Genomic DNA, 20,466 nt, shown 5'->3' on the forward strand with positions numbered 1-20,466 from the left:
GTATGGAAGGGGGAAAATAATACCCAGGCATTGAAAAAGTTTGGAATACATTGAAATGATATTAGCTGTTATCTATTGTTATCTATGGGTAGTGGGATTATTAATGCTTTTAATTCCTTCTTTTTACTTATCTATATTTTCTATTCTATGGTGAATGTGAACACTTGCAAATAAACTATTTTAATGGGCTACTATGATCTTTAATGAAAACACATTGTATCAGTCCATTTTCATACTGCTATATAGAACTGCCCAAGACTGGGTAATTTATAAAGGAAAGAGGTTTAATTGACTCACAGCTCAGCATGGCTGGGGAGTCCTCAGGAAACTTACAATCGCGACGGAAAGCAAAGGGGAAGCAATGCACCTTCTTCCCAAGGCAGCAGGAAGGAGAATGAATGCAGGAAGAATTACCAAACACTTATAAAACCATCAGCTCTTGTGAGAACTCACTCACTATCACAAGAACAGCATGGAGGAAACCGCTCCCATGATTCAATTACCTCCACCTGGTCTCTCCCTTGACACACAGGGATTATGGGGATTACAATTCAAGATGAGATTTTGGGTGGGGACACAGCCAAACCATATCACACATTCTAACTTTAGGTTCCTAAAGTTAACTTCTTGATAATGGCATTTGATCCACATGTGAAAAGGTAAAACTGAAAGATTAAGACTATCATTCAGTGGGCAGGTTTTGCAGAGATAGTGTGGGGTAGGTCTCATTTCTATGTACGTAAATATTACCTCCGCCACCCTCCTCCAACCCACAAGGGTAGAGACAAACCTACAGTCATCTTAGTAGCCCCTGCTCCTAGCACATTATCTGGTACAAGTAGATGCATGTTTACTATTGTTTAATGAAAGAATGCATATTTGAGAAAATAGAACCCTCAAGCATAGCCCACATAAACAAGGAGGTTCAGCATTTTCTTGCCATGTAACTAACTTACTTCATGACCTCAGAATTTGGGGAACTGTCTAGATGAAAACGAACCCCAGAATAGAAAGCCTTTTGTGGAAGGCAGATTCCGATATGGCTCCCTGTGATCCTGCCTTCTTGTATTCACTTCTTTGTGTAAATCCCTTTCCTTTGCCTATGGACTGGACCTAGTGACTTTTTTTTTTTTTTTTTTTGAGATGGAGTCTCACTCTTGTTGCCCAGGCTGGAGTGCAATGGTGCGATCTCGGCTCACCGCAACCTCCACCTCCCGGTTCAAGCGATTCTCCTGCCTCGGCCTCCCAAGTAGCTGGGATTAGAGGCACGTGCCACCACGCCTGGCTAGTTTTGTAGTTTTAGTGGAGACGGAGTTTCTCCATGTTGGTCCCGACCTCCCAAAGTGCTGGGATTACAGGTGGGAGCCACTGCGCCTGGCTATGACTTGCTTCTAAGAAACAGAATACCCAAATAGTGATGGGCAATTACTGCTAAGATTAGAACACAACAGACCTTCACTTCCATCTTGCCAGCACTCTCTCTTGCTAGCACTCTCTCTGGTCCTCCTGCTTGCTTGATCTGATTAAGCTGCCATGTTGTGAGACGCTCAACAGAGAGGCCCAGGTGACAAGGAATTGACCAGCTGCCCACAAGAAACTGAATCTTGCCAGCTACCATGTGAATGAGATGACTGCCTCATTGAAACAGACCCAGCACCAGTCCGCTTGCATTCCTGTCCCTCAGAAAACTGCAAGATAACTAAGCGATAGGTAACTAAGACACCTTTCTTGCTGGTTTCTTTTCATTTTTTTTTTTTAAGCTATATTCCTTACTTTTCTAGTGTCAACTGTGCAGTTAGTTACTCAGAAAATTCACCCATCAATTTACTGTGATGTGAGGGAATCACTGGTTTGCGAACTACATACAGGGTACAGTTTTAGATACTCTACAGCAATGTCCACTCCCGTGGATACTTCCTGAAAAGGGACAGCCTCTCGCAGGCCCCACTGCCTCTCATTATTGAAAGCAGCTGGCTCTTTCCTTAAACTGTAATCCTTTTTATCCTGCTTCTAGACTCAACCTTTATATCTCGGGGTGGAAAAGCTTCAACCCTCGCACTTGACAAAATGAGTATAATGAGGCTCGGAAAGGGGAAATGACTGGCTCACTTTCACACCACTAATCAGAGTCGGAGTTCGGAGATGAAACAATAAGGTCTCACCAGGCATGGTGGCGTGTGCCTGTAGTCCTAGCTACATGGGAGGCTGAGGTGGGAGGATCACATGAGCCCAAGAGTGTATCTTCCTACTCCTGGCCCAGGACAGACGTCTGACCCTAATTCCATGCTCACAGTCTGTGAAGTGAGAAAACATTGCAAATTGAGCAATAGCTTCATATCTCTGACTGGAACTCTTAGGTTACCTCACCCTAGACAGCAAGGCTTGCTTCTGTTTGGGTGCCAGGCTCACTCTTTCCCTGTGGACTTGCTGTCTTGAGGCTTGGTAAACCACAACTCAGAAACATTACCCTGAATCCTCTAAAGACTTTTTTTCCATGTAGTCAGCCTCTGCTCAGCCATGCGGAACTGCCTGGGATCTCATAGCATGTTCATTGCTCCGTCCAACTTGATACACACTTAATACATTTACAGTTTGCTTCACCTTTAGTTCCCCCTTTATTCCACCAGATTTATAATTTGGGGACAATACTTCCCATGTAGTGAATTCATCTTCACTAGTTGATATATCAAATGAATATGGTTTGATCTTGAATAAATACTTAAACTCAATTTAAACTTGGTTTGTTGGCTTACATTCTCCTGGTTAAGTTTTACCTTTATTAGTGAAGTTATCAAACATATTAGTTTTAATAGTTGACAGGAAGTTTTTCAGTTGCATCACTGTGAAATTACTTGGGTCTTAAAAATTACATTGAAGCCAGCCATTACGAAGGGAGAGAAGTATATACGGATAACCTGGAACCTGACTTGGGAATATTACACAAGCCACTGCTCATGAACTTGTGAAATCAAAGGCCTGCCAAGCCAGATAGAATTATACTGAGTCCACGACAGGAAGGAAGAGGGAGCAAAGTAATTTAAAATGAAAGCATTCTTCTCTGTCTTCAATCCTATTCTACCTTGTGACTTTTTTTTTTGGAGACAGGGTCTTACTCTGTCACCCAAGCTGAAATGCAGTGGCAGGCACAGTCACAGCTCACTGCAGTCTCGACCTCAAGGGCTCAGGCAATCTTCTCACCTCAGCCTCCCGGGTACCTGGGACTAGAGATGTGCACCACCACGCCTAATTTTTTGTAGAGATGAGGTTTTACCATGTTGCCCAGGCTAGTCTCAAACTCCTGGGCTCAGTCTTCCCTCACCTTGGCCTCCCAAAGTGCTGGGATTGCAGGTGTGAGCCATTCAGTCCAGCCTAATTGTGACTTTCATCACTATATTTTTACAGGGTTTTTGTGTGTTCTTTCTTGTTTTGAAACAGGCCACTATGTCACCCAGGCTGGAGTACAGTGGTGTCATTATGGCTCTCTGTAGCCTCAATCTCCCAGGCTCAAGCAATCCTCCCACCTCAGCCTCCCAAGAACTTGGGCTACAGACATGTGCCATCATGCCTGGCTAAATTTTTGTAGAGATAGGTTCTATGTTGCCCAAGCTGGTCTCTAACTCCTGGGCTCAAGCAATCCTCCTGCATCAGCCTCCCAAAGTGCTGGGATTATAGGCATGAATTACCACTCCTGGTCCTTTTACAGTTTTTAAGGGTGAGTCATAAATATGATTTCACTTGACTCTCTGACATAGTTTGGATGTTTGTCACCTCCAAATCTCATGTTGAAATGTGACCCCCAATGTTGGAGGTGGGGGGAGGTGTTTTGGTCATGAGGGTGGTACCCTCATGAATGCCTTGGTGCCTTCCCCACAGTAATAAGTGAGTTCTCACTGTATTAGTTCATGTGAGAGCTGCTTGTTTAAGAACCTGTCCAGTTTTTTTGCTCCCTCGCTTGCTGTGTAACACACCTGCTCCCCCTTTGCCTTACACTGTGATTGTAGGCTTCCAGATGCCTTTGCAGAAGCAGATGCCAGAGGTATCCTTCTTGTATAGTTTGCAGAACCATAAGTCAGAACAAACCTCTTTTCTTTATAAGTTACCCAGTCTCAGGTTTTCCTTTATAGCAACACAAAATGAACTAAGACACTCTCCCATCTCAGGGTTAGGATTATTATAATACAGATGAGAAAGGAGAGGCTCAGGGAAGTTAAGTAACTTTCTCATTGATACATAAGCGTCAGGACCAAAATGTGTTAGGACCAAAAACTCCAAGATCTTCTAACCTTAAACCAGGAGTCTTTCCTCTACTAGAATGATTCTCGTCCTTAATATGTATCAGAATTATCTGGAAAGCTTGGTAAAACACAGAATGCTGGGCTCCACCCCCAGGACTTCTCATTCAGTAGGTTTGAGGTGAGCCCAAGGATCTGCATTTCTAACAGGTTCCCAGATGCTGCTGCTGCTGCTCCTGGACTGTTTTGAGAACCACTGCGCTGTCACAGACTGTCTGCAGGGGGAAGGAGCCTAAGGGCTGCCTGCTGCCACACATGCTTTTTATAACCATGATTGAAAGAATGCGCTCAAAGATACTGTGAAAAAAAGTTAAAATAATTGGCAGAGAGCTAAAATGGCCAAGAATATTTTTACTTTTCATCCAAATCAACAGCCATTACATTTTTATTCAGTACTAGGACTTGTGGAAGGGATTACAAAAGACCTATTTCCACTATTTGGTATCTTCGAAGACCATATAATTTGGTCATGGAGTTCATATTGGCATTCAGGAAAGAGAAAGTAGTAATACATACAGTTGGATAACAAAACGTGTGTGGCATCAACAAAGTTCTATGGGAGTTAGAGAAGGAGGAGATCGGTGTTAACTAGACTAGCAAGGTAAGGATTCACAGAAAATGTAGGTTTCAGACTTTGAAGAATAGTATTGAGGATATCTATTGCCAGATAACAAACCACCCCAAAACTCAGTAGCTGACATAATATTTTTTTTGTAGTTTCAATAGAAATGCGAGATTCTATTATTGAAATTAGTCACAGGCCAGACCAGATTCCAGGGGTAAAAAAGGCGACTCCATCTCTCAATGTGGGAGTGGCATGTGTATACAGAAGAGAAGAAATTGATGGCAGCCATCTTAGGAGATGAGCTACTACAGATAGGCAGGCAGAGGAATCAACCCACGGCATAAGGATGCAAGAGCCAGATGAGAACCAAGAGATCTGAAAGGCTGTATAAAAGAAAAATCAGAGGAGTTGAAAACTGAAATGAAGAGTCTAGGCCTGATCTAATAAACACTGAGGAATCACTGTGCATTCTTAGGTAGCAAATTAGATTTCAATCACTCCACACACCTGTGTGTACTGTTTGTTTCCTAGCACTTGGGTTAAGTGGTTTACATGCAAATGTACACAAGACAGGCATGGGCCAGCCACCATGGATCAGAATTCAGTAGGAGATGCAGATGAGTAAATAGGCAATCACAGCTCCATGTGACAAAAGGGAGATGCAGGTGTTATGAGAACCTCTAACTCAAATAAGGAGTCAGGAGGCAGAGGGAGGAGTGGCTGTTCGTGTTGTGTTGTCCTCTAATCAAGGTTCATCAGCAAGACTGGAGGAAGGAAAGAGAAGCCATGGAGACCAGTTAGAGAGCTGTAGGAACAGGTGATTAGAATTACACATTTTAAGCTTCCTCCCCCTCCATCTCTAATGAATGAAAACAAAGCCCTGACAGGGAGCATGCCTAAAGCATGATGGGCTGTTCAAGTTGTTATAACATCCCTTCTAAAGATTTGCTTCCATCCGATATGAAGTCTTCTGATAAATTTTGTAAAATGACAACACAAGTCAAAATGATACCGAGGCATTATTTTGCACACCTGGAGAGATCACATCCAAAGCAGCAGAGAAAATGGAAACAAGGGTGTGTTCTTTCCTCATGCTTCAGAAGCATAATTCCCACGGAAAAAGTTAGTATACACTTGAGAGGCACAGAGTTACAGGCTAACCCCTGCAAGGGGAGGAATTCTGGCTTTGATGTTCTTGTGTAAATTTGGTGAGCTCACATCTTGAAGACAATACCTCCAGTAAATTGCTTATATGCTGTACTTGTAACAGCACCAGAGAGATCACTCTCTATTAGAAAGCAGGCTCCACTGGTCCTATTGCTTGCTTCCACCACCACTACCCATATCTGGTGCACTGCCAAATATACAGCAGAGTCTCAATAAATATCTAACTATCTTAAAGGGCTTATCAAATTTTGTACAGATGACAGACAGTGATGGGGCTAGGTACACTCAGAATAATTAACTGTGTTCTAAACTCTACCAAGAGCTCTAAGTATGCAGTTAACTATTTAGAGAAATGGAGGAGCTTCCACTACACTACCAAGTACATAGGAACAATATTTAAAACCAGCCCTGGTGTACAGTACAATGGAATAACTTCTCTATGGAAAAGGGTGGCAGCTGTCAATGAGGTGGCATCTCCTGCCTGTCACCCGTCTATGACTATTTCTGTTCTGTTTTCAAATGCCTCTTTTCCTATTTGTTCTTTTCTAGCTTTCATTCAAGGCTTCCTCAGCAGCTGTGTAGGTGTTGTGAGGAAGGAAGGGAGCTGGTAGGTGTGTACTTTTTCTTCTAGCTTGGGCCACTGCTATATTTCCTATCAGAGGGGGAAGAAGTGGAGAGAAAACCAGGGAAATGAAAGAAGAGAAGAATGAGAAATAAGGGGACCATATCAAGGAAAAAGAAAATGGAAGAGAAGTAGAGGCAACCTGAAGACTGAGGGAATGGGAGAAAGAGTCCTTATTATCTCAGGCAGGGCATGTGATACATATTAAGATAGGAATTGAGAAGAGGCCACTGCAATCTGTAGCCAGCGAGGCATGCCCTTTGCTGGTGCTTTTCTCCGCTGTGCTTTTGCTTTGTCATTTCACTGTTAATAGCACCTACCTTGTAAAGGGAGAGAATAAATGAAATTGGGTTCAGTAATTTTAGAACTTAATAGGTTAAAACAACACAAATGTATTACCTTCGCGTACTGGAGGTTGGAAGTCTGAAATGGGTCTCACCAGGCTAAAATCAAGGCGTCAGCAGAGCTTTCTGGAAGTCTAGGGGAGAATCTGTTTCCTTACCTTTTCCAGCTTCTAGAGGCATCTCATGGTTCATGGCCCCCTTCCTTCATCTTGAAAGTCAGCAATGGCAGGCAGAGTCCTCACATCTCATCACTCTGCCTCTGTAGCCACGTCTTCTCTGACTCTGATTCTTCTGTCTCCTTCTCCACTGGGATTATATTGGGCTCACCTGGATAAATTATGCTACATTCCCTATCTTAAGGTCAGTTAGGCTGGGCACGGTGGCTCAAGCCTGTAATCCCAGCACTTTGGGAGGCCGAGACGGGCGGATCACGAGGCCAGGAGATCGAGACCATCCTGGCTAACACGGTGAAACCCTGTCTCTACTAAAAAATACAAAACACTAGCCGGGCGAGGTGGTGGGCACCTGTAGTCCCAGCTACTCGGGAGGCTGAGGCAGGAGAATGGCGTGAACCCGGGAGGCGGAGCTTGCAGTGAGCCGAGATCGCGCAACTGCACTCCAGCCTGGGCGACAGAGTGAGACTCCATCTCAAAAAAAAAAAAAAAAAAAGTCAGTTAATTAACCTTCATTCCGCCTGCAGTCTTAATTCCCCTTTGCCCTGTAACCTAACATATTCATAGATTATAGGAGCTAGAATGTGAACATCATTAGAGGGTCCATGATTTTGTTGACAGCAAACATTGTATAACTTTGCTGAAACTATACTCTTCATTTTTCCCCTAATATTTTTAAAAAACAAGAACTCTTAATGTCAGTAATTTATTTTTTCCCCTTTTGGGTTTGCTAGAAACAGAAGAACCCTAGCCATCTGTCATTTAAACAAGGGAAGATTTATTGCCTTTAACTAAAATGGCATTTGCCACAATAGCAATACTAAACACTTTAGCAAAGACAGAGTCTGTCTGGCAGAGGCAACAGCATGCTATCAGCACCTCTTCTTACCAGCGCGGCACAGTTTTCAGTGGTCTTGTGTCCTTACCCTGGAAAGCAGTCAAGGGGATCTGGTGCTCTAATGATGGGCCAAGAAGTGAGATGAAGATTGGGATTATATGGGTGTATTAAACATTTGAAGGAGACCTTTTAGATTACTTCAAATAGCTACCATTTATGGAACACCTTCCTTGTGTCAGGACTTTGTTGGGTACTTTAGGTATAGTATATGCGATCCTCAGAACAACTTCTCATGATGGGTATTACAAACAAGGAAACTGAGGATAAACAGGATTAAGAAATTCACCTGAGGTCATACAGGTATTAAATAGCAGAGACAGAAAATAACTCCCCAGCTACCTGATTCTAAAGCCTTTGCCCCCCGTGCACAGAATAACTCACTGCAGAATTATCTAATGCCCGTAAGGTAAGTGGTGGCAATGGAAATAGGTAGGAGTTCTGTTGCTGAGGCCCTGAAGTCACCAGGTTTTGTCCACACCTCCTCAATCAACTAACTAAACAGCATTAACACCCCCAATTTCCTGATTAGTGGCTTATCTAAAGTCCCATGAGTCAGTGGACTCTAATTGTGAGTCTACCCTTTGTTTCTGATGTTACATCACTCACTTCTCCTCAAAGATAGCTATATATTTACTTAGGAAGAAATTAAGAAAGTAGGCAAGTAAGAAAGAAATGAAGAAACTGAGCAAAGAAGAAAAAAATGAAAATTAGAGCACTTTTTTGTGTAAAAGGGAGTAGCTCAATTCTGTAGAACACTGAAAAAGTCATGGAACTACTGAGCTTTGTTCTGTGAAACTTGGAAACTACGATTTTCTCTTACTTACTTGGCCTCTTTAGACTGCATCCTCAGAGGAAATGTATCTTTGAACTCAAATTCAATATTTGATAAAACCACACAACTAAAAATGTTAATTAAAAACAAACAAAGCCAAAACCAACAACAGCCTAAATATTGGGGAAAATTCCTTTCGTGAATTAAATTCACTTAGTAATAAATTCATTTTTTAATTACGGCTTTGCAAGCTTTTAGTTTATGAAAAGATGTTATTATTGATGGAATTCAGTTTTCCTGACAGCTTGGTATTATTTTTAAATCTAAGAATGCTTATAATCTAAGAATGCTTTATAATTGTAGTAAGAGACATGGCCTAGTATCATGCAAAAACCTTTCCTAAGGTATGGCAAATCAGAGGCTTTTCCCAGGCCCCACACAGTGCACAATGCCAAACTGTTGTTGGAACTAGTCCTTCAGAATAGGGAGTTTCTGTAATTTATCTTACACCTATGGTAGCCAGCACATTGAGGGGTCGCATAGTGATAATAATAATGGTTAAATAAAGAAGGCTGTATTTATATACATGTGTTAATTGACTCACAGAATCACATGAACAAATTTATTTTCTAAAGTAAAACAGTTCACGTAAAATTGTCCTCTTCTGGTCCCCCACTGTTCAAAAACCCTCTTTCTTTTAGGCTTTCCCTTTCCACACTGTTATTGACATTAATTTTATTTAGATTAGAAGTCTGTGCAAAAATGGTAGCAAAGAGGAGACAACGTATACATTTGACCTAGACTCCAAAGCTTCACAGATGGCCCATAGCATGGAGAGAAGCCAGGACAGATTTTAGCAGTCTTCTACATTGCATGAATGTCATTACTTGAGTATCAACTTAAGGATCTTTACTCAAAATAGACTCAGGTGGCCTAGAAAAGTGCTTGAAATTTTCTGCTTATTCCATGGGGTAAACATTGAAGTTTGCTATTGTAATCATTCCAATCAAATTTTTGTGTTAACACTGGCATTATTTATATTAGCTATCTAGTCACTCTGTGTTTTTTAAAAAAACTAAGTAGGTAAGTTCAGAGTTTGGATAATGGTAAAAAGCCAGAAAATGTCTGGAACATAGAGAGAGGCCTGGGGATGGGGGTTGGAGAGGACTGCAGAGGTTAGGGACTTTGGGGAACTACAAGTCAGCATGAGGGTGCTGGATTCCATGGGTCAAGAAAATACCACTGACAGGGAAAAAGAATGATAAAAGAAACTAACATTTACAAAAAAAAAAAGTTATGTGCCAGGCAGGCCTTGTGTTAGATACTTGGCATATACAGACAAGAGATTCACAGGAAGGAGAACTGTTGTGCTTATTTACAGTCATTCAACCCACATTCAAATACTTTTTTATGTTGTTTTATTATGTGATATTTTTAAAATCACAACAAAAAAAAAAAAAAGGAAGAAGGAAAAGCAATAAGGCAAACTTGCCAATAGGTTCATGAACAAACGTCAATTATGGAATATGGCAGAAGTCACATATAAATGTTTTCAAAATTTTACCTTTAACAATTACACTTGTGGTTCCAGTTATCTGTTGATAATATAAATTACTCCATATTTAGTGACTCAAAACAACAATTTTATTTCTCTCTCATGGGTCTGCAGTTTGGCTGGACTCAGCTAGGTAGTTCTTGCTGAGGGTCATTCATGGGGTTGTCATCAGGTGGTGGCTGGTGATGGAAGCAACTGAAGGCTTACTACTTGCAGCCGGGCATGGTGGCTCATGCCTATAATTCCAGCACTTTGGGAGGCCAAGGTGGGAGGATTGTTTGAGCTTAGTAGTTCAAGACCAGCCTGGGCAACATAGTGAGACCCCATTTCTATTTATTTTATAAAAAATTAAAACCAAAAAGAAATGAAGGCTTACTACTTGCATATTTGGAGCCTGGGCTGGGAAGGCTCACACATTTGGTCCTCTTCTCTCTTTGTGGTTCTTCCACATGGTCTTTCCAGTGTTGTGGCTTCAGGGTACGTGGTTTTCCTCCATGGCAGCTCAGAGCTCCAAAGGCACATGTTCTGAGAAAGAACTAGATGGCAGCTGTATCACCCCGTTATTACCCTGTCTCAGAGTTCACACAGCATCCTTCTGCTGCATTTAATCACAAAGGTCCACCCAGGTTCCAAAGGAAGAGACACAGATTCTACCTCTTGTTGACAGTAGTATCAAAGAATTGGTGGACACATTTTCAAGCCACCATAATCTGCTCTCAGGCCACCTATTATTTACATCCTTCCCACATGCAAAATATACCCACCCCCTCCCAAGACCTTCTGAAATTCTCATTTATTAAGACATCGGGCTCAGGCTCAAGGTCCAGGACTTTATCTATGAAATCAGGTCATGTGTGGATCAAGATCCTTGTGTGTGATCCTGTGAGTACAGCTCAAGTGGCATTCCTTGAGGTCTGAAAATCTGTCAGCTTGTGAGACAAATTCTCTCTCCCTCACATCCAATATACATAGTGGAGTAGGTATGGGGTAACCATTATAAATAATCCCATTCACAAAGGGAGAAGAGGCATGTGGCAACCTCCATAGCAAGTCTGTTATCTTTCATGGTTCTGGGGCTTGACTAAGCTCATCTAGAGGGTTTTTGCTGAAGGGGTCTCATGAGCTTACAGCTAGATGGTGGCTGGTGCGGGAATCATCTGAAGGCTTGCTCACTCATATATATATGGCACCTGGTCTGGGAAGACTTAAATAGCTGGGATTGGGAACAGCTGGGCTTCCTCAGACACCTCTTTCTAACTCGGTGTGATTTCCCTGTGGTCTCCTCAGCACGGTAGCTTCAGGGTAGCTCTTCTTACACGGCAACCCGGAGTTCTGAAATGCAGGGGCATGGGGAAGCTGTATCACCTTTTATGACCCTGTCTCAAAAGTCACATAGTGTCATTTCTGTCATATTCTATTTGTTGAGGGAGCACAAAGGCCACTTAGGTTCAAGAAAAGGGAACAGACTCTATATTTTTTACTGGAAAAAGTGTCAAAGATTTTGCAGACATGTTTTTAAACCACCGTTAACTGGAAGAAGGAAAAAGAACAAAAAGAAAAGCTTATGAACTGTTGCTCAAAAACCATGCTATATCCTATGGCACCAAATTGGTTGGTGGTTGCAGCCACAAATCTGAGTGATGATGGACAAAAACGGGTCAAGGGTCATATTCAAATACATGAAATTATTTCAGCTTTTTGTTCCCCAAGAAAGACCTATTTCTTACTTCACTTACTAAGAGAGAGACAGACAGAGAGTGACACCCAAATGTTCTGTCAGGAAAGCTAAGTTCTAAAATGGAGGGTCAGCAAACTATGGCCTACAGGTCAAATCTGGCCTATGATCTGTTTCTCAGCCCAGGAGCTGAGGATGATTTTATACTTTTAAAGAGAAAGAAGGAGAAAGAGAAGAAGAAGAAGGAAGAGGAAGGGAGGAGGAGGAGGAGGAGGAAGGTGGAGATGCAGCAGCATATGCAACAGAGGCCATCTGTGGCCCGCAAAGCTAAACATACTCTGGCCCTTTACGGAAAAGTTTGTTGACCCCTGTTTTAAAGCACTTTCAAATGTGTTTTCACATGGTTTCCACAGCTAGAACAGCAAATATACCTCTAAAGCGCTTCTAATATATAGATTTTCCTCATAAAATGGAGTAATAGGACTTGTCCTATCAATTTTTTCTATTATATATTCAATTTCACATATACATATTCTCATTTATTCTCTTACCCACCTACCAATATTCTCATCCCCCCCATAAAAAACATAATCCTGGCTGGGTGTAGTGGCTCACGCCTATAATCCTAGAAGTTTCAGAGGCCAAGGCGGGAGGATTGCTTGAGTTCAGGAGTTTGAGACCAGCCTGGGCAACATAGTGAGATCTCATCTTTCCAAAAATAAAAATCCCTTCTTTTCCATTGTGTAATTTTCCTTCTCAAAAGCCATAAATGTTTCTTATTCCAAAATAATAAATCAAAACTCCTAATGCTTATAGGTCACTCTAGTCCATAACCATATTTCCAGCCTATCTATACCACTTACCTGTCCCTTTGTTTCCAGATTCCTATACAGCATCTACATTAGACTACTTGCTCTTCCTTGAAGAGTCCATGCCCTTCCATATACGCATGACTTTTCTCGTTTCTTATACCCAGAAATGACTATTATTGTCATATTGAAAATATGCTTATTTCTCATGTTTCCTGTGCCAATTCACTAGTTGAAACCGTTGCTCGGTGTTCAGCATTCCCATGGCATGTCACTGTATGTAGATCTATATAACACTTGTTTTATTCTGTTTGCAGTTATTTATGTACATGTCTTTTTCCTCAAAGAGAAAAGCTCCTTCAGGGCAAGTGCTCTTTCTTAGTCATCTTGATATCCAGTAAACACACTAATAGGTCGAGCAGGGTGGCTCATGCCTGTAATCTCAGCATTTTGGGAGGCCAAGGCGGGCAGATCACTTGAGGTCATGAGTTCGAGACCAGCCTGGCCAACATGGCAAAACCACATCTCTACTAAAAATACAAAAATAAATTAGCCGGGTGGGGTGGCATGGGCCTGTAATCCCAGTTACTTGGGAGGCTGAGGCAGAAGAATCTCTCGAACCTGGGAGGCAGAGGTTGCAGTGAGCCAAGTTTGCACCACTGCACTCCAGCCTGGGCAACAGAGCTAGACTCCATCTCAAAAAAAAAAAAAAATATATATATATATATATATACACACACACACACACACACACACAAATAATTGTTAAATTATAGAGTAAATGATCCCAGATCCTTTTTTATTTTTCTCTGAAAACCTACCCTTTCCCCAGAGTTCATCCAAAGGCGCAGCTCTGGTGTTCAAGCTGATCTCTTTCTATTCTTACTCTTCTGGCTTCCTATTCCCAGAGCCTTCAAATTCTGCAAGAAATCAGCCTACATTCTTTCTAGCAATTTTATGACCCTAGTTTCATTAAATCATTCTCTTAGCACTTCAAAACTCCATCTGTTCCCCAACATGACTTTCCACTGAGCCTAGCTCAAATGCATACATTTCATCATCATCTACTCCTTTCAACAGCTTCACAGTACACAAACCACATATGTACCTGTAAGACCACCACATTTTTCTTACCTTTTCTCACATTAAAAAAACAAACAAGGCTGGGCATGGTGGCTCACATCTGTAATCCTAGCACTTTGGGAGGCCGAGGTGGGAGAATCACTTGAGCTCAGGAGTTCAAGACCAGCCCAGGCAAGAGTGAGACTCTGTCTCTACAAAAAATTTTAAAAATTAGTTGGGTGTGGTGATGTGCACCTGTAGTCCCAGTTATTCAGGGCCCTGAGGCAGGAGGCTCACTTGAGCCCAGGAAGTCGAGGCTGCAGTGAGCCATGATCATGCTACTGCACTCCAGCCTTGGCAACAGAGTGAGACTCTGTCTGTATTTTAAAAACCACAAGAACATGAAGTTTCATTCCCAATTACCTTTATATATCCAACTGACCATGACTTTTGGAGAAGGGGAATATTATTTTTACCACAGTCACATAGATATAAAAATCATTCTTTAATAGGAAAAAAGAAGAGTGACATGATAAAGGAGAAAAGATGGACCTTGAACCAAAATGCCTAGAGGTCATTTGAGAACTTGCATACTACTTTCTGGAATAACATGTTGTTTTTCTCCATCTTTTTTTTTTTCTTCCTAATTTCCTTGAAGTGGTAGAGGACCTTTCCGCTTCTTGGAACTGTGTTCATGGTGTGACTTGACTACTGGAGAATGTGGAGTGGTTCTGATTCCTCTTAACAAGCTACTTAATAAGGGAGGAGGCCATAAAGTAGAATCAGAAGGGTTTAAGGAATACACAATGACTTCCAGCATAATGAACTCCACAGGGTTCATGGATAGTCAGCAGAGAATACTAAAGATATTAGTGGTAACATCTATATATATAGCAATTATCATTAATATTTCTAAGGCAACTTAAGTCCCGGGGTTAATAACAACAGGAAATGCCCATGTATGTAGTAGATAAGGTCACAGCTAAGTTCAACGTCTAACTAATGAGTCCGGATAGTGATTCATTAAGTATATACAGAATAAGATATATGAAGTTAAAAAGTCACTAGGATGTATACTTTAAAATAAAAGCTATTTAGTGGTGATAATATTGAAAGAATTCTCTTGACCAGGCATGGTAGCTAACTCCTGTAATCCCAGCACTTTAGGAGGCTGAGGCAGGAGGATCACTTGAGCCCAGGAGCTCGAGACCAGCGTGGGCAACAAAGTGAGACCCTGTCTCTACTTATTTTTAAAAAAGAAAAAAAAGGCTCTTATATTTGCAATAATATTTCAATTTGTTTATTCCTTCAACCTCATATATATATGTTTTTAGATGGAGTCTCACTCTGTCACCCAGGCTGGAGTGCAGTGGCGTGATCTCAGCTCACTGCAACCTTCACCTCTGGGGTATAAGCGATTCTCCTGCCTCAGCCTCCCAAGTAGCTGGGACTACAGCCATGCACCACCATGCCCGGCTAATTTTTTGTATTTTTAGGAGAGACCGGGTTTCACCATGTTGGCCAGGCTGCTCTCAAATTCCTGACTTCAAGTAATCCACCTGCCTCGGCCTCCCAAAGTGCTGGGATTACAGGTGTGAGCCACTGTGCCCAGCCTCCTTCAACCTTATTTATGTATGTGTGTGTATGCCAGGCATATGTGGTAGACATTCAAAAACATGATAATTTCTGTGCTTAGTAAAATGCAAAATCATTCTTTTGATCCACAAGTTGGTTACATTTTTTTACCCTTGTAGTGTGCTAATATATTCAAAGCAAGAGAACTCAGTTAAATATTTAAATTATTAGATTAATAACATTGGTAATATGTGGAAGCACAATGAACTTAACTGCTAAGTGTTATATATTGATGGGGGCCGGGCGCAGTGGCTCACACCTATAATCCCAGCACTTTGGGAGATGGAGGCGGGCGATCACTTGAGCCCAGTAGTTTTGAGACCAGCCTGGGCAACATGGCGAAACCCTGTCTCTACAAAAAATACAAAAATTAGCCAGGGGTGGTGGCGTGTGCCTGTAGTCTTAGCTACTCAAGAGGCTGAGGTGGAAAGATCGCTTGAGTCTGGGAGATGAAGGTTGCAGTGAGCTGTGACCACGCCACTGCACTCCAGCCTGGACGACAGTGAGACCCTGTCTAAACACACACACACACACACACACACACACACACACACACGATTAAGAAAAAAATTAAGGAATCTAACTGGAAACACAAAAATTCAAATAAATTGCTAGAACAATTATTAGAGTTGACCGTTTAAAAGGACAAAATTCTATCATTTGCAACATGTTTAAACTTGGAGGACATTATACTAAATGAATAAGCCAGGCACAGAAAGACAAGTACTACATGATCTCATTTATATGTGGAATATAAAAAAGTCAAACTCAGAGAAGCAGAAAGGAGAGACTAGTGTTACCAGGAGCCTATAGAGAGAGGGGGTAAGATAATGGGGAGATGTTAGGCCGGGCGCTGTGGCTCAAGCCTGTAATCCCAGCACTTTGGGAGGCCGAGACGGGCGGATCACGAGGTCAGGAGATCGAGACCATCCTGGCTAACACGGTGAAACCCCGTCTCTACTAAAAATACAAAAAAACTAGCCAGGCGAGGTGGCGGGCGCCTGTAGTCCCAGCTACTCGGGAGGCTGAGGCAGGAGAATGGCATAAACCTGGGAGACAGAGCTTGCAGTGAGCTGAGATCCGGCCACTGTACTCCAGCCTGGGTGACAGAGCGAGACTCCGTCTCAAAAAAAAAAAAAAAAAAAAAAGATAATGGGGAGATGTTGACTAAAGGGTACAAAGTTTCAGTTAGACAGGAGGAATAATAAAATAAGATGAAAAGAGGAAAAGCAGAACTAAAGCTTACTGAAAGCCAAACAAATTTTTTTAGTGAGCTGATTTTGCTTAGAGTACTTGTTTCAGAATTTTAAATAAGGCATACTTCTAGAAAAAGGCTATGGAACTAGCAAAGTAATATTTAAAATGGAAAGTTACTAAGTTTAATAGGATAACATTAAAGCAAGTACTTAGTACAAGTTATTATAAAGTACTTAGTACAAGTTCTCGACGCATCTCTTATTAATTCTAATTACTAGTTTTAATTATAATAGATATATTTAAACAATGGTATCCTTGTTGTGGGTGTGTGTGAACTTCCACTATATTAGTCAATATATTTGATCTGGAGTATAAGGAAAATGGACTGATCCTCTGATAGACTTCAAGATAGTATTTCAAAGTGGCCTGGGAGGATACCCTAAGAACACTTAGCTGCACCTTACTGACCTTCGCATGGTTTTGTATATGTTCTCAGTTTGCTTTGGTTGCCTCTCAACCACAGGAATCTTTCTTTCTCTTGTTTCACATGTTGTTTTTGAGTTTTTATTACAGAACATTCTAAATATACACAAAAGTAGAACAGAATTTAAAAAAACTCATCTACCCATCACCCATCACCAATACCAACACAAGGACAAGCTTCTTTCCTGTGTACTCCCATATATGCTTTCCAACCCCCATGGATTAAAGTATGAAGCAAAGTCCGAACATCATATAATTCATTAGTAAATTATTTAGTATGCATATACCAAAATATTTTTAAAAATATAACGACAATACCATTTTCAAAAACAATCTTTAACTTCCAATATCGTCAGTTTTTAAATTTCTCCAATTGTCTCATAAATGTGTTTGTGGTTAGCTTTGATCAAATTAGGATCCAAACAAGGTCTACACATGGCAATTAAACTGATAAATGTCTTTAAATTCATTTTACTCTACAGGTTTTCCTGCCCTTTTTCCCTTAAATCAGATCATTTGTCCTATGGAATTTCAGTGTGGATTTTTGCTACTTGCACTCCTGTGGTGATTTAACAATGTTCCTCTATATCTTAAATTTCTAATAAACTGATCGTCAGATCTAGAAAGTTGATGAGAGTCTAGAGTTTTAGTAAACCACTATCTAGTTCAATTATTTGAACTAGAATATCTAGTTATCTCTGTTTTTGTAATGTTAAAATTGATCAGTGAGCTTAAGTGTGGTTAGCCTGATCCATGAATTAAATACTTCTCTACTACTGATTCATTTATCAAATACTTCTCCATCAGCATTTTACTTAATGGTTTTAACCATTAAGTTAGTCATTGAAGAGGTCTAGCTTTATTTCATGAGCTGTTGTAAATGTTAACATTCTATTTCTATCAGACCTTCTGCATTGAGAAACTGGAATTATTCTATAATGAGGATATCTCCCTCACAACCATTTAGTTACCCTGAGGTATAAATTATATAAGGAAGGTAGAATAGATACTTGATTCTTTCTTTCCTGTTCTCAGGCACCACAAGGCACACAATCACTCTCCATAGCTTATACTGTTAAAATAATCTGACATTTCTGCTCCAGAGAGATGCATTCTCTACCTACTCACAGTGCACTCCTGCTTCTTTGAACTTTTACAACGTTTAGAGTGTACATCATAAAATGTGATGTCTAGCTATGTGGTCTAGATTCCTCCACAACGTCGTTGGGCACCTGCTACAACATTGTCAACTCTTAAAGGTGAAGTACCTCCTGCAGTGTCATCCTGTTTAGGAGACAGAAAACAGCCCTGGCGGGCCGGGTGCGGTGGCTCACACCTGTAATCCCATCACTTTGGGAGGCCAAGGTGGGTGGATCACGAGGTCAAGAGTTTGAGACCAGCCTGGCCAACATGGTGAAATCCCATCTCTACTAAAAATACAAACATTAGCCGGGCGTGGTGGCGGGTGCCTGTAATCCCAGCTACTTGGGAGGTTGAGGCAGGAGAATCGCTTGAACTGGGAGGTGGAGGTTGCAGTGAGCCGAGATCGTGCCATTGCACTCCAGCCTGGGCAACAAGAGCAAGAGCAAGACTCCATCAAAAAAAAAAAAAAAAAAAAGAGAGAGAGAGAAAGAGAAGAAAGAAAACAGCCCTAGTGAAACTAAATTATCATCTTTTTTTTTTTTTTTAATGCAGGTACAATTATAACAAAAATCAATGGGAACTGGCTTTTTTTAAACATACAACTGCAATATCAATAGTGGTTTTGGAGCAAGGGCTCTAGAACAGGTGTATGACTGGAACTCAGGTTTGAAAACTCAGGTGGTCCATGGATTGTCCTCACTACATTTCTGTAATTATTATTATAGGGAAATGTATTCCTTTTACAATGTGAATTCCATAATGTGGAGTGGGTGTTTTTTTGTTTTTGTTTTTTTTTGGTTTTATCTTCTGTATATCCCCAGCGCCTGGCATATAGTAGGTATCCGATTCACCTGTTGAATTTATCTGGAACTTATTTATTGTGTATAAGCTTCATTCACTACAAAAAGAAATGAATGGCAGATAGGATTCTTATTCTTAGGGTTTTCATCTAAACTCTTAAAAAGTATGTAAATTTGTTTTTAAAACAGGAAAAAATATATTTTAATTTGCTTATGTATCTGTTTTTAGAGTTTAGTCAGTTCTTTCAGCCGTCTATTATGGTAACATTAACTCGGTGTTACTATTATGACTAAAACTAGCCCATGTCCTGTATCTACATAATACTTCTGTTTAACAAGGACTCTAAAATATACTATGTGCAGAATACTAAAACAGCAATCTCTGAATCTTGTGGGTAGTTACGTTCAAAGTGAGGTAAAACACCCATAATTGTTTATTACTCAACCAAAGAGCAGTTAAGGGATTTTTCATGTGTAACAGAAAACACATTACAACTACATATATGATCTAAACTGTCAATGTCTGTGTAGTTTTTAGTCCTTAATTTACTTGAATTTTCTGTGACATATCATACTGTTTGGCTTTCTGCGAACTCCTGACTTCCATGATAAAATACTCTCAATTATATTATAATGGAACTAACGGAATTTGTAAACTGATTCGAAGAAAATAATATATTTTCCACAAGTGTCTGATACTGAATAAGAGGAAAGAACTGGGAACTTATCCTTAAAAACAACACAAGATTTGTATTTTAGGTTTGTTTGTATTTGATACAACTAAAAGACTACAGTTATACTATCAAGTGTCAATGGTATGCCTTAAAAGGACCCTATTCACAAATTTAGTGGCCAAAAATCCTGTGTAGGCACAATTCCATTACATCTGAACAAAACAGCACTTTTAAAGAAAGGTAACTGTAAAATAAATGTAACCAAAAAAAAATTTTTTCAACTTGAGATAAGAAAACAAATTCCACGTAGAACTATTTCTCTTAATTCTGATGACACTCCCAGCATATTTGTAGCAGATAATACGAAATTAAACTGTAAATCACCTAGAATATCGTTATCACTATGATTGTCATCTCCAAGATCTCAGGCAACAGACATAACCAAAAGAACTCCCTAAATTTCTACACTATACTATTTGGAGTGCTCCATACTTCTCTTCCTTTAGCTCGTTCAATCACTTTTCTGCCAGGTCTCAAAAGTGAAGTACGTCACTAATGTTTTTCTCACCTGCCCACATTTTTTTTTTTTTTTTTTTTGAG

General features: G+C 40.6%; 1 protein-coding gene across 1 annotated transcript in view; it reads left to right on the top strand.

The window, feature by feature from the left end:
* The window catches only part of LOC105474038 (protein phosphatase, Mg2+/Mn2+ dependent 1H), a 366,109-nt gene that overhangs the window by 304,773 nt on the left and 40,870 nt on the right, over window positions 1-20,466 (top strand). The gene's annotated exons all lie outside the window — the stretch shown is intronic.

This window comes from Macaca nemestrina, chromosome 10 (genome assembly GCF_043159975.1).
Source record: "Macaca nemestrina isolate mMacNem1 chromosome 10, mMacNem.hap1, whole genome shotgun sequence".
In the NCBI taxonomy this organism is placed as follows: domain Eukaryota; kingdom Metazoa; phylum Chordata; class Mammalia; order Primates; family Cercopithecidae; genus Macaca; species Macaca nemestrina.